The sequence below is a fragment of the Triticum urartu genome, chromosome 4A (assembly GCF_056163025.1).
Source record: "Triticum urartu cultivar PI428250 chromosome 4A, HENAU_Tu73, whole genome shotgun sequence".
Taxonomy (NCBI): Eukaryota; Viridiplantae; Streptophyta; class Magnoliopsida; order Poales; family Poaceae; genus Triticum; species Triticum urartu.
In genome coordinates, this window is record NC_141876.1 from 191,378,400 (window position 1) to 191,390,887 (window position 12,488).

At 45.3% G+C, this 12,488-nt stretch overlaps 1 pseudogene; it reads left to right on the top strand.

Annotated features, from left to right (window-relative positions):
• Nucleotides 1-6,649: 6,649 nt before the first annotated feature.
• Nucleotides 6,650-8,156, top strand: LOC147975342 (uncharacterized; annotated as a pseudogene).
• Nucleotides 8,157-12,488: the final 4,332 nt, after the last annotated feature.

Sequence of the window (12,488 nt, forward strand, 5' to 3'; positions counted from 1 at the left end):
GCCTGCCACCTCACCCCGAGCTATCATAGGCCACCACATCGCCCCGCCGCCGCTCTCCTCCAACCCCTGCGCGCCACCTCACCCGCCGGCCCCCTCTCTCTCTCCATCGCACAGCGCGCGGGACCGCGAGCTCGGAGCAGGCCCGCCCAGGCACAGATCTGCGCCGCCGCCGCCCGCGGATCCTCGCCTCCTGGCCCGGTCGCCGCCTGCTGGCCGTTCCTCGCCTCGCCGCCCGTCCCCGCTGCCTGCGCCGCCGCGCGCCTCGCCGGACTCCGCCGTGCTGCGCCACCTCGCCTCCCGCGCGCCGCCGCCTCACTCACCGTGCGCCGCAACTCCGGCCGCGGCCCACCGCTTCCTCCGCCGCCCGGCCCCGCCGGACCTCGCCTGCCATGCCGTGCCTCGAGCTCCGCCACCTCGCCAGACTTCCTCGAGCTCGCCGGAGCCGTCCCGGCCAGATCCACCCCGCCTGGATGAGATCCACCGGGAGTCCAACCAAACGCCTCCCCTCGTACAGATCCACTCCGTCCCGAAACCACTCCATCCCGTTGACTTTCATGAGGGTATTTTTCCACTAAGTCCCCAGATCTGTGATATTTTCAAGCCCTGTTCATCACATCATAACTCCTCATCCGTAGCCCCGTTTCTTGCACATGCTATATCAAAATGTTCATCTGGTTGTGCTCTTCATTTTGTTCCATTGCACCATGCTTGTTTGAGTCCATATTGATGCCCAAATGTCTGATGCAAGAGTGCTATAGAATGTTAGTTCCTGTTACTTAGCAGATCTTGAGCATTTGTCATTTTTGCCATGATTATTGTGTGCTGCATATGGGCATGAGCTCTACATGTGTTTTGGGCTATGCCATGCCATATTTAAAGGGGTGTATGACACGTATTTTTGTGATCAATGTGGTGACTAGCACAAGCATGCAAAGTAGCTCTCGTGATATTGCTGATTTCAGGGAGTTAGAATTTCACTAAGTCTTCGCTCTGCTGTTATTTTTATGCCATGTGTTCAAGTTGCTACAGAGTGATCCATGCTTCTTTTGAGCATGTTCAGTAAGGATGATTTTGACATATGGTTATGCGATATCAATCCATGCGCCTGTTTGCATTTATGGAGTGCCCTAGCATGACTCAATCTTGCTCTACTTTAGCTATAAAATGTTCCTGGCAGATTGTTTACGTGTTAATCAATTTTGCCAAGGTTGTTGTAGTTGATCCATGCATGCTATGAGAGGGTTCTTGCCATGGTTAGCTCCTTGAACATGTCTTCTTGCTGGTAGTATGCTTAGTTTGTCATGAATGCCTTTTGTTGAGTGCATCGAGCTTGCAAACATGCCTTCATAATTCTGTTTATGCCATGTCCAGTTTTCTGCTAAGTCTGAATCTGTTAACGAAACTTGCTATGTTTACATGGGTGCCATCATATCTTCTAATCCTTTTTGGCTTATGGTCAGTAATGGACTTTTGTTATATGCTTTTAGTAGTTTCATGCTAGGCCTTGTTTTGCTATGATATGTTCCAGTAGCAAGTTGTTATCTTGCTCTAAACATTGCTTCCTGATGTTAATTCCTGGCATGATAGTATTTTCACTAAGTCTGTGATGCTGTTATCTTCTTCACTTTTGCCATGCTTGTTTGAACCTGCTATTGTGTGATTTAGCCGTAGCTCAGTGTTCATCGTTTGTCAAGCAGCTTGAGTAGATCACTGCCATGTGCTTTGTTGCTATGTTAGAGTGTAGTAGCTTAGTTTCTTGTTGCATTCTAGATGGCATTGTGCTGTTAATCACAGAATTGTGCCATTCTTGTTTTGCTTGCCATTTGCAAACTGTGCATCCGATTCCGGTGATCTTTATATCGATTTCGACCGAAATCAACTCATCTTTCCAGCGGCACACTTGGTTTGCCAAGTTGAGGCCTGGTTCAATCTTTCCCTTCCAAAGCACGCATATGCATTGCTTATCACATCCCGCATATCATGCCATGTTTTGCATCATGTTGCTAGCGCATTGCACCGTGGTTGATTGTGGTTTTCCTTTGCTTGTGTTCTTGCTTTGGGTAGAGCCGGGAGACGAGTACGTGATTGAGGAACCCGTTGAGTACGCTTACGAGGATCAAGCTATCGTCAACTCGGAGAACTTTGCAGCTAAGATGACCATACCCTCGAAATCACTTCTATCTTTGCTTGCAAGTTGCTCGCTCTTTTGCTATGCCGCGATACCTACCACTTGCTATATCATGCCTCCCATGTTGCCATGTCAAGCCTCTAACCCACCTTGTCCTAGCAAACCATTGTTTGGCTATATTACCACTTTGCTCAGCCCCTCTTATAGCGTTGCTAGTTGTAGGTGAAGATGAAGTTTGTTCCTTGTTTGAACATGTTTATTGTTGGGATATCACAATATCTCTTATTTAATTAATGCATCTATATACTTGGTAAAGGGTGGAAGGCTTGACCTTATGCCTGGTGTTTTGTTCCACTCTTACCGCAATTGTTTCTGTCATACCGTTGTTATGTTCCTTGATTTTGCGTTCCTTACGCGGTTGGGTCATAATGGGAACCCCTTGACAGTTCGCCTTGAATAAAACTCCTCCAGCAAGGCCCAACCTTGGTTTTACATTTGCACTAACAACCTATCACCTTCCCTTGGGTTCTGTAGACTCAAGTGCCATCTTTATTTTAACCCCCCGGGCCAGTGCTTCTCTAAGTGTTGGCCCAACCTGAGCGATGTCCAGCACCCCCTAGGAAACCAGGGTCTATGCCAACCCGACGTCTTGCTCATCCGGTGTGCCCTGAGAACGAGATATGTGCATCTCCTATCGGAATTTGTCAGCACATTCAGGTGGCTTTGCTGGTCTTGTTTTACCATTGTCGAAATGTCTTGTGACCGGGATTCCATGTCTGATCGGGTCTTCCTGGGAGAAGGAATATCCTTCGTTGACCATGAGAGCTTGTGATGGGCTAAGTTGGGACACCCCTGCAGGGTTTTGAACTTCCGAAAGCCGTGCCCGCGGTTATGGGCATATGGGAATTTGTTAATGTCCGGTTTTAGAAAACTTGACACTTAGCTTTAATTAAAATGCATCGACCGCGTGTGTAGCCGTGATGGTCTCTTTCCGGCGGAGTCCGGGAAGTGAACACGGTTCTTGTGTTATGCTTGACCATAAGTAGTTTCAGGATCACTTCTTGATCACTTCTAGTTCACGGCCGTGCTTTGCTTCTCTTCTCGCTCTCATTTGCGTAAGTTAGCCACCATATATGCTAGTGCTTTCTGCAGCTCCACCTCACTACCTTTTCCTACGCATAAGCTTAAATAGTCTTGATCGCGAGGGTGTGAGATTGCTGAGTCCCCGTGACTCACAGATTACTTCAAAAACCAGTTGCAGGTGCCGATGATACCAGTGCAGGTGACGCAACCCAACTCAGATGGGAGCTCGATGAAGATCGTGTTCGTTGTGTTGTTTCGTTTCCAGTTGATCAGTAGTGGAGCCCAGTCGGGTTGATCGGGGACCTAGCAATAGGGGTGGTCTTTCTTTATTTTGGTTCCTTAGTCGGACCTTGATTGTATTCTGGTTGATGTATGATATTCATGTATTGTGTGAAGTGGCGATTGTAAGCCAACTCTCCATCCCTTTCTTATTCAGTACATGGGATGTGTAAAGATTACCCCTCTTGTGACATGCCTACCATGCGGTTATGCCTCTAAGTCGTGCCCCGACACGTGGGAGATATAGCCGCATCGTGGGTGTTACATGCGCCTCAAGAAACTTCCACGACTACGCGTCGACACTGGTGGATTCACACACCTTCAGAGAGCTACGACATGAGTTGTCCCAAGACGAAGAGAGCTCTGTGGCAAGAGTTCGTGCCTCCAACCTACACGAAACAATTTCTACGCCAATTGGATAACACCATTCAAGGATCCAAGTCCATCGATGCGTACTTCAAGAAGATGAAGAATGCCTTGCGACGAGCCGACATGGACGACCCCATTTCAATGAAGTTCCACTTCATGATGGGATTGCACAACAACATCTCCAAGACTATCTTCCTCGAGAACTACAAGTCCCTCCACGACTACTACAATGGTGCTCTCAAGGCAGAACAAGAATTCATGAAGGCCAAGGCTTCTCCACCCCAAGCACACTTCTTAAAGACCAAGCTCCAAGACGGCGAGCATGAGGCTAGTACCACCACGAAGTCCAAGCCCGATGAGCTCCAAGATGATGCTCCCAAGTTTGACTTCACCGCCACCCCTCTTTGTGGCATTGATGGTGCCGAGTCTACTTCGACTCTTTTTCAAGATGGAGCAGCGACGACGACGACTAGGGAGACATTCAAGGACCAAGCTTTGGAGGCGAACGACATGGTGATGAGCAAGGATGATGCTTCCATCTTTGGAGGTGAGAGTGATGATGTGCCATCTTCGGCCTTCATCCACGGCGACAATGACGAGATGATCGAGCATGGTATTTTCCCTTCGGGCATAGAGGAGAGTGATGATGTGCCATCTTCGGCCTTCATCCGCGGCGACGACAACGAGATGGTTGAGCATGGGATTCTCCCTTCGACCACGATGACGTATGATGTCTTGAGTGACTTTTGCCACCATATTGAGAGTGAGAGTGACTTCACCACTAGCCCCATATATGACGAGTTGCCCCAATTCCCATGTGAGGAGAGCCACAACCCCCACCACTTGAGTGAGATGAGTGACTCCACCATATGTGAGTTTGAGTGCACCTATTTTGAGGAGTGAGTGAACCACAACATAGAGAGAATGAGATAGTTCATATGTCTTGTGGGGCCAATTTCAACACTAACGACTTGACCTCTACCTCTATTGTGTCTTCTAATTTGGTGCTAGGTCCCATCTATGATGACGCGTCGATCCTCGACGACATTGTCCTCCCTTTGGACAAGACGATGGCCATGGTGGAATATGATGCACCCCCACATGGTTCCATCAAGTTTATGGTGATGACCACCATTTGGTCTTTACCACCTCACCTACATCACTTGGTGGAATGACAAAGGTAACGTAGGTGAAGGTGATGCTCTAGTCCCACTAGTGGACATTCTTGACATTGATTGCTTGCATAATGTTGATCAACATATTACCATGCTTCATGCTAGTGCGACTTCCCCATGCGATGATTTACCCATTTATGATGAGTATGATGATTTCCTTGTGGAGTCTATTAGTTGTGATGCTATGTTACAAAGGATTTCTCGTGACAATTCTCTAGGTCACATCATGTTTCAAAATCTGCTTGACTTGTCATATGCTATGCATGAGATCAACCATATGTCATATTTGCAATGTCTTCATAGTGACTATGCATATGCCATTAAAATAAACCCAGTTTGCACTTATGGCATAGATGACAAGCCCATGGTTATTGGCATTTGTTTTTCTTGTGATGATATTGATATGCTCCCTTTGCATCATTTATCCCATATGCCATGCCATGACCACCTAGCTTCGAATATGCATTGTTTTGGATGTTGTCCATTTTCTCCATATGTTGTTTCCGATATTGCACATGAGGAGACCCCCATAGTTCCCTCACACATGTTAGGATATTTTGATCCATCCTATCCATTGCATGATCCCAATACTTGTGTGCACCATATGCTCCCCATGAATAAAAATGCTATCATTGTGCCTTATACTTGTATGCTCAATTTGTGTCCCCATCGTGTTATACACAATAACTTTCTTTCATGATGGATGACATGTTCTTATACCATGCATCAAATTTCTTTGAGCGATGCTTATCTTGTGCCAACGCTCACATGCACATACACATCATGATGGATGATGTGTACATTTACCACACACACCTTCTTTGGTTTGTGTCTCTTTTGTGTAGGTACCCATGAATACTCGTCAACCTCACAATCCCATGAGTTGACGAACGAGCTCTAGAGAGCAATGCTGATTTGGGATCTCGTGGATTGTCCTTACCACCGCTCCCTTCGCGCATCTCTTCTACATGGCCCTCATGTGGTTATGGGTTATTTACCACTTCTCACTTTATGCCCATATTGCCATGTTCACTTTGCATGATATGCTCATTTTGATGCCTTTGCCATGCATTTGTGACACATGCTTTGCATCTCACATGACACTTAATTCTCATACTTGCATGTGTATTTGCATGCTTGGTGGAGATATTGCTTGTTATTGCCATGTTTGCTTTATACCCCATGCCTATGATGATACTTTGATCTCGCTTTGTGTTCGTGCTTGTGATATGTCATGTGCATCGCTTATGCCTACTATTTGCTCACATGACATGATTGCCTTGATCCCCTCTAGTGTGTTGCATTCGCTCCACTAGTTTACAACTTGCTAGATATGCTTGCTTATGTTGCATCACCGATGATACATACTTGCTTGTTTCATGCAGTTGATAGCCACTATTGCCATGATTTGCACATGAGTGCTATTGCTTCTTGTCATATATCTCCATACATTGCCTCTCTCATGCTAGATAACTTGCCATCTATTGAGTGCAAGAATGATTCTAGTCTTGCTAATGAGATTACCCCCATAGCATTCTCACATATATTTGGAGATTTCGACATAATTCTTGTGAAGGATGCTTACCTTCCTTCTTTGCACCATATGCCTAGTGCCATGAGTATAGCCATTGATTCATCTTATTCATGCACTTTTGCTTCTAATGGTTATGTGCAAGAGAAGAGAACCATCATGATGGATGATGTGTTTATCTACCATGCACATATGCTCTTTGTTTTGTTGTGTGCATGTGTAGGATACTTGGACTTCGTGTCGACTTCTACTTCACGTGAGTTGACCATTCGAGGTCTTGAGAGTGAGCCTCATACATTCGAACACAGCTCGCTTCTACACCACATTTCCTACCACTTCAGCATTGTGAAGGACGCACAAGGACATGCTTTCGAGGTGATATCCTTCTATATCGAGAAAACCCAAACCATGAGCATGCATATTGTGGATCATACTTCATGTGTTACTTTCACCATGACACTTTGCACACATGCTAGCAATCTTGCTTCGACTTTATCATTGCCACGTTGCTATGCCTTATGACATATATGCCTTGTGTGTTGCATCTAGTTCTTGGATTACTTGCTCCTATCATATGTTTGGTTGCAACAATGTCATTTCTTCACATATGCCATGTCCCATTGCTTGTCACATGATTGACTTGATTGCCTCACACTTGTTGAACAATTGCTCTTCCCTTTGTGTTGAGTGCCACGACATCTTCACTACACCCTATGCACATTATCCTTGGATTGTCTTGCACTTGCCCCATGTGTTTAGACACATCATTATATTTGGTGTTGTGGATGATTCTTATGCCTACCACAGACCTTTTGTTGAGCACTTCGCGCATTCTTGCTATGATCTTGAGGTAGATGCTTGTTCACTTGTCACACATATTTGCATCTCGACCTCACATTTACATGCTTGTTTCCATGATTTCCTTGAATGTGCTCAATTTATATGCTTAAAAGCCATGCCACACTTCTTTGTCAAACCATATGCTATGCTTGATGACAACACTTGTTGGGTAAATCACCTCTCGAATGCTTGGTTTGGAAATAACACCAACCACATTTATTTTTCCAAGTGCTTGTTATCTTTGCTCCTTTTGAAGGAATTACAAGACGGTGCGACATTGGAGAGTGCCCATTTGGAACTACAAGATGATGGATGTTTGGTGATCGTCCATTTCTACACGGCGACATCATCTCTTTCCCATGGTGATTTGGATTTCGATCTAAGGTCGGATCTTTCCCAAGGGGGAGGGGATGATGCGGAGCATCCTACGGAAATCACCATGTCAAGAGTTCGTTCGGCAAGTGACACGTGCCACACCTACTTCATACATACAAAGGTGAAACATCTCCTTTACACATGTCCACTTGTACGTTTCGAGGATGGTATACTACTTGACCCCTCTCTCGTGTGCATATGTAGGTGTGAGCGGAACTACACATTCATCGATGAGGAGTCCAAGAAGAAGAGAACATCTACACCATCCAAGAGGGAAGCCTGGAAGCAGAGAAGGAAGCACCAAGAAGAAGGCAACAGCTCCCAGGCGACCCCGTGCGCACGGGCCCCTCTGGCCCCGCGCCCATGGGCCACCTAGGCTGGCGGTCCTGAAGACCCTGTGCGCACGGGCTCATGCATTAGGTCTCTGGAGACCCCGTGCGCACGGTCTCCACTTACCCCGTGCACACGCTCCCCCAGTGTTGCTGCGGGCTCTGCCCATGTAATCCCCATTTCTCCCCTGCTTACACCTTCATCCCTTGGACCTATATATACTCCTCTTCCTCCTCCATTTAGACTTAGCTAAGAATAGATCTAGACATTAGAGCTTAGCTCTTGTATCTCCCCTTATGGGATTCCTCTTGAGAGAGAGACACTCCATTGGAGTTCAAGGCCTCCATTGGAGAAGATCCATAGTGGATAAAGCCCCCCTTGAGGGAAGGATCTACCTAGATCACCAAGACCTCATCTTCTTTGGATTTGAGATGAACTTTACCATGTATCCATGTTCCCCTTGTTGTTTATGTACCTTTGTGGATCTTGTGTGGATTTTAATCAAGTGGATGTGTGATTGGACTTATTCTTGAGTGTTCTTCTTGTTTTCCCCTCGTGTTCTTCTTGTTCTTGGGGATTTCCCCTCCAATTCATGAAAGATCTCCATCTAGGATTGCACCCTAGAACACTCCTTCAACTTGCTCTTGGCGTGGAGGATTCCCATTATCTTGTTGCTCTTGATGAACTTGAGGTTCTTGTCGAGCTTGTGGAGGGGCTTGAGGAACTTGTAGGTGCAACCGTGCTTGATAAATCCCCTCCTAAACTTCATCGTGAAGTGCTTCTTCTTTCTCACACGTATGTCGGTTGTATGCGGCGACGTTGCGACTTGTGTCTAGGAGTGCATGTTGCACCTCAAGTGCTTGAGCTTCTCGTCGTTGTTGTTCTTGACGTTGTGCCTCGACATCTTGTTTGTCTTGGTGTTGTCACGCTCGCTCTTCCTCTTGTTGGTGTAGGTGTTGTCGTTCTTGTGTTTGCGCAAGGGTAGCTTGATTTTGGCGATGTTGATGTTCTTGCGCTCGAAGTTGCTCTTGATGATTGGTGTCGTGTAGAGATTGCGGTTTGTGTGACAGTCTTGGCGAAGAGTGTTCGATGTCGGTGTACTTAATTTGTCGGAGGAGTGTCGACTTGAGTGGATCCTTCTTGAATATGATGATGAGGTAGAAGAGCGGTTGACAAACAAGGCATGAATCTCGTCCATTCTTGCATTGTTCTCTTGTTTTTGTTCGTCAAGCTTGTTGTCGAAGTAGTCTCCTATACGTTGCTCAAAGAGATGCACATCGGTGGCAAGGTTGTCGATGTGGTCGCTCAATGCTTGTTGTTCTTGATGCAAAGCTAGTTGGGCACCGAAGAGGTGGCTCTTGGTGACGTAGGAGGTCAAGTCGTCGTCTTGCTCGATGAAGAGTGGCACTACTAGGGAAAACCTTATACACAGAATTTTAGCAGTAGCGCGGTACAAAAAGAGGCGCTACTGCTAACTTTCAGTAGCGCGGGTTCAGAACACACGCTACTGCTACATAGTTAGCAGTAGCACGGCCTAGCCGAACCGCGCTACTACTAAAAGCGACCGACAATACCTACCAACCTAGGTTTAGCAGCAGCGCGCTTCAGCCACCCGTGCTACTGCTAAAGTAATAGCAGTAGCACGCTTTTTTTCTCGTCGCTACTGCTAATTTTGAAACTGGCCACATGGCGGGCCCTGCTTAGCAGTAGCGCGTGCCCAGGAAGCGCGCTGCTACTAAAGTAATAGCAGGAGCGCGCTTAACCACCCGCGCTACTGCTAAGACGCAACATAATGCCACCTTTTCCCTCCCCCTCCCCCTCCCCCATCTCCACTCTTCCTCACTTTCACCTACCTCCCACGTCCTCCCCCCTCACTTTGCTTCTTCCTCAATACTTCTCCCCCCATTACTCTCCCTCTTCTACCCACCTTTCTCTCTCTTTATTACTCCTAGCTAACTACACCACCTCCATTAATGCATCTCCTTTCTCTTTTTTCTTCCCCCTCCACTAGTTGAAGTTGTCTCCTCCCAAATTAGCTAGCTAGATGTAGCATTTAGTGAAGTGACCTATGTGCCCCCTAACTAGATCTAGCTTTGTTAATATGAGATTTGTCCACTTTTGATCTCCCTACTACATCATCTTCTCCACCGTGTGCTTGATCGATCTCGAGATAGAGGTGTGATTAAAAATTCATGCTTTTGCAAGAATGGAAATATGTGTATGTGTGTGCGATATGATAATTGGTCGATATGATGGCAATTGTGTGTGTGGCATGAGTTGATGCCAAATTGTGCTTGTGAGTTGCCTATGTTTTGTTGAAATGTTGATTTATTTCCGTTTCGGCGAATTCCGGGCAAACTCTCTAGATCTATATGTCCTAATTTTAGGGAAGGTCATGCCGAATTTTTGTATGAATTTGATGCATGCACGTATTTTTATAATCATTTGTTTATTATTACCGTGCAGGCATTCATGATGGTCAGTGGAACGATGGTGGACAGGTTGTTGCGGTCGGCGGTGCATGACATGAAAGAAAATAACCGGACATAGGTATTATGTCTGTGTCGAAGATGCATAGGAATAGTTTGGCTCGACCCCTATGACGAAGGTTGATAACCCACAAGTATAGGGGATCAATTGTAGCCTCTTTTGATATGTAAGAGTGTCGAACCCAACGAGGAGCTAAAGGTAGAACAAATATTCCCTCAAGTTCTATCGACCACCGATACAACTCTATGCATGCTTAATGTTCGCTTTACCTAGAACAAGTATACAACTAGAAGTACTTTGTAGGTGTAACGGGATAGGTTTGCAAGAATATAAAGAGCATGTAAATAAAAAGTAGGGGCTATTTTAGGTAAAGAAGCAATAAAGTTAGTATAGCGAGTATGGAAAAGTGGTGGTAGGAGTTTCGAAATTGTCCCTAAGAAATTGACTACTTTACTAAACCGATAGCAAGTCTTATGTGGGAGAGGCCACTTCTAGCATGTCATCCCTAACTTGGAATTCTATGCACTTATGATTGGAACTATTAGCAAGCATCCGCAACTACTAACGTTCATTAAGGTAAAACCCAACCATAGCATTAAGATATATTGCCCCCCTTCAATCCCGTATGCATCAATTTCTATGCTAGGTTGAAGCTTCTGTCACTCTTTCCCTCCAATACATAGTCCTATCAACATACAACTAACCCTACGGTGTGATCCACGCGTGCGCTCATATGATGGGCACCAAAGGACATCAACATAACCACAAGCAAATTAAACCAATCATAGCAATTCACCAATTACCGATAGGACAATGAAAATCTACTCAGACATCATAGGATGGCAACACATCATTGGATAATAATACGAAGCATAAAGCACCATGTTCAAGTAGAGGGTACAACGGGTTACCGAAGTGGACCGCTGTACAACGGGTTACCGTAAGTTTTTATCCCATTTGGACTCCGTTTGATATGGATTTTCTACTAAACAAAAACATGCAACAAACAGGAACTGGCACTGGGCATTGGATCAATATGTTAGTCCCAAAAATTGTATAAAAAGTTGCCAAAAGTATATGAAAGTTGTATAATATTGGCATGGAACAATCAAAAATTATTGATACGATGGAGACGTATCAGCATCCCCAAGCTTAATTCCTGCTCGTCCTCGAGTAGGTAAATGATAAAAAAGATAATTTTTGATGTGGAATGCTACCTAGCATAATCTTGATCATGTAAACTAATCATGGCATGAATATTAAGACACGAGTGATTCAAAGCAATAGTCTATCATTTGACATTAAGACAACAATACTTTAAGCATACTAATAAAACAATCATGTCTTTTCAAAATAACATGGCCAAAGAAAGTTATCCCTACAAAATCATATGGTCTGGCTATGCTCCATCTTCATGGCACAAAATATTCAAATCATGCACAACCGCGATGACAAGCCAAGCAATTGTTTCATACTTTTGATGTTCTCAAACCTTTTCAACTTTCACGCAATACATGAGCGTGAGCCATGGATATAGCACTATAGGTGGAATAGAATATGATGATGGAGGTTGTGTGGAGAAGAAAAAAAAGGAAGAAAGTCTCACATCAACGCGGCTAATCAATGGGCTATGGAGATGCCCATCAATTGATGTCAATGCGAGGAGTAGAGATTGCCATGCAACAGATGCACTAGAGCTATAAGTGTATGAAAGCTCAAACTGAAACTAAGTGGGTGTGCATCCAACTTGCTTGCTCATGAAGACCTAGGGCATTTGAGGAAGCCCATCGTTGGAATATACAAGCCAAGTTCTGTAATGAAAATTCCCACTAGTATATGAAAGTGATAACTCAAGAGACACTCTATATGAAGAACATGGTGCTAATCT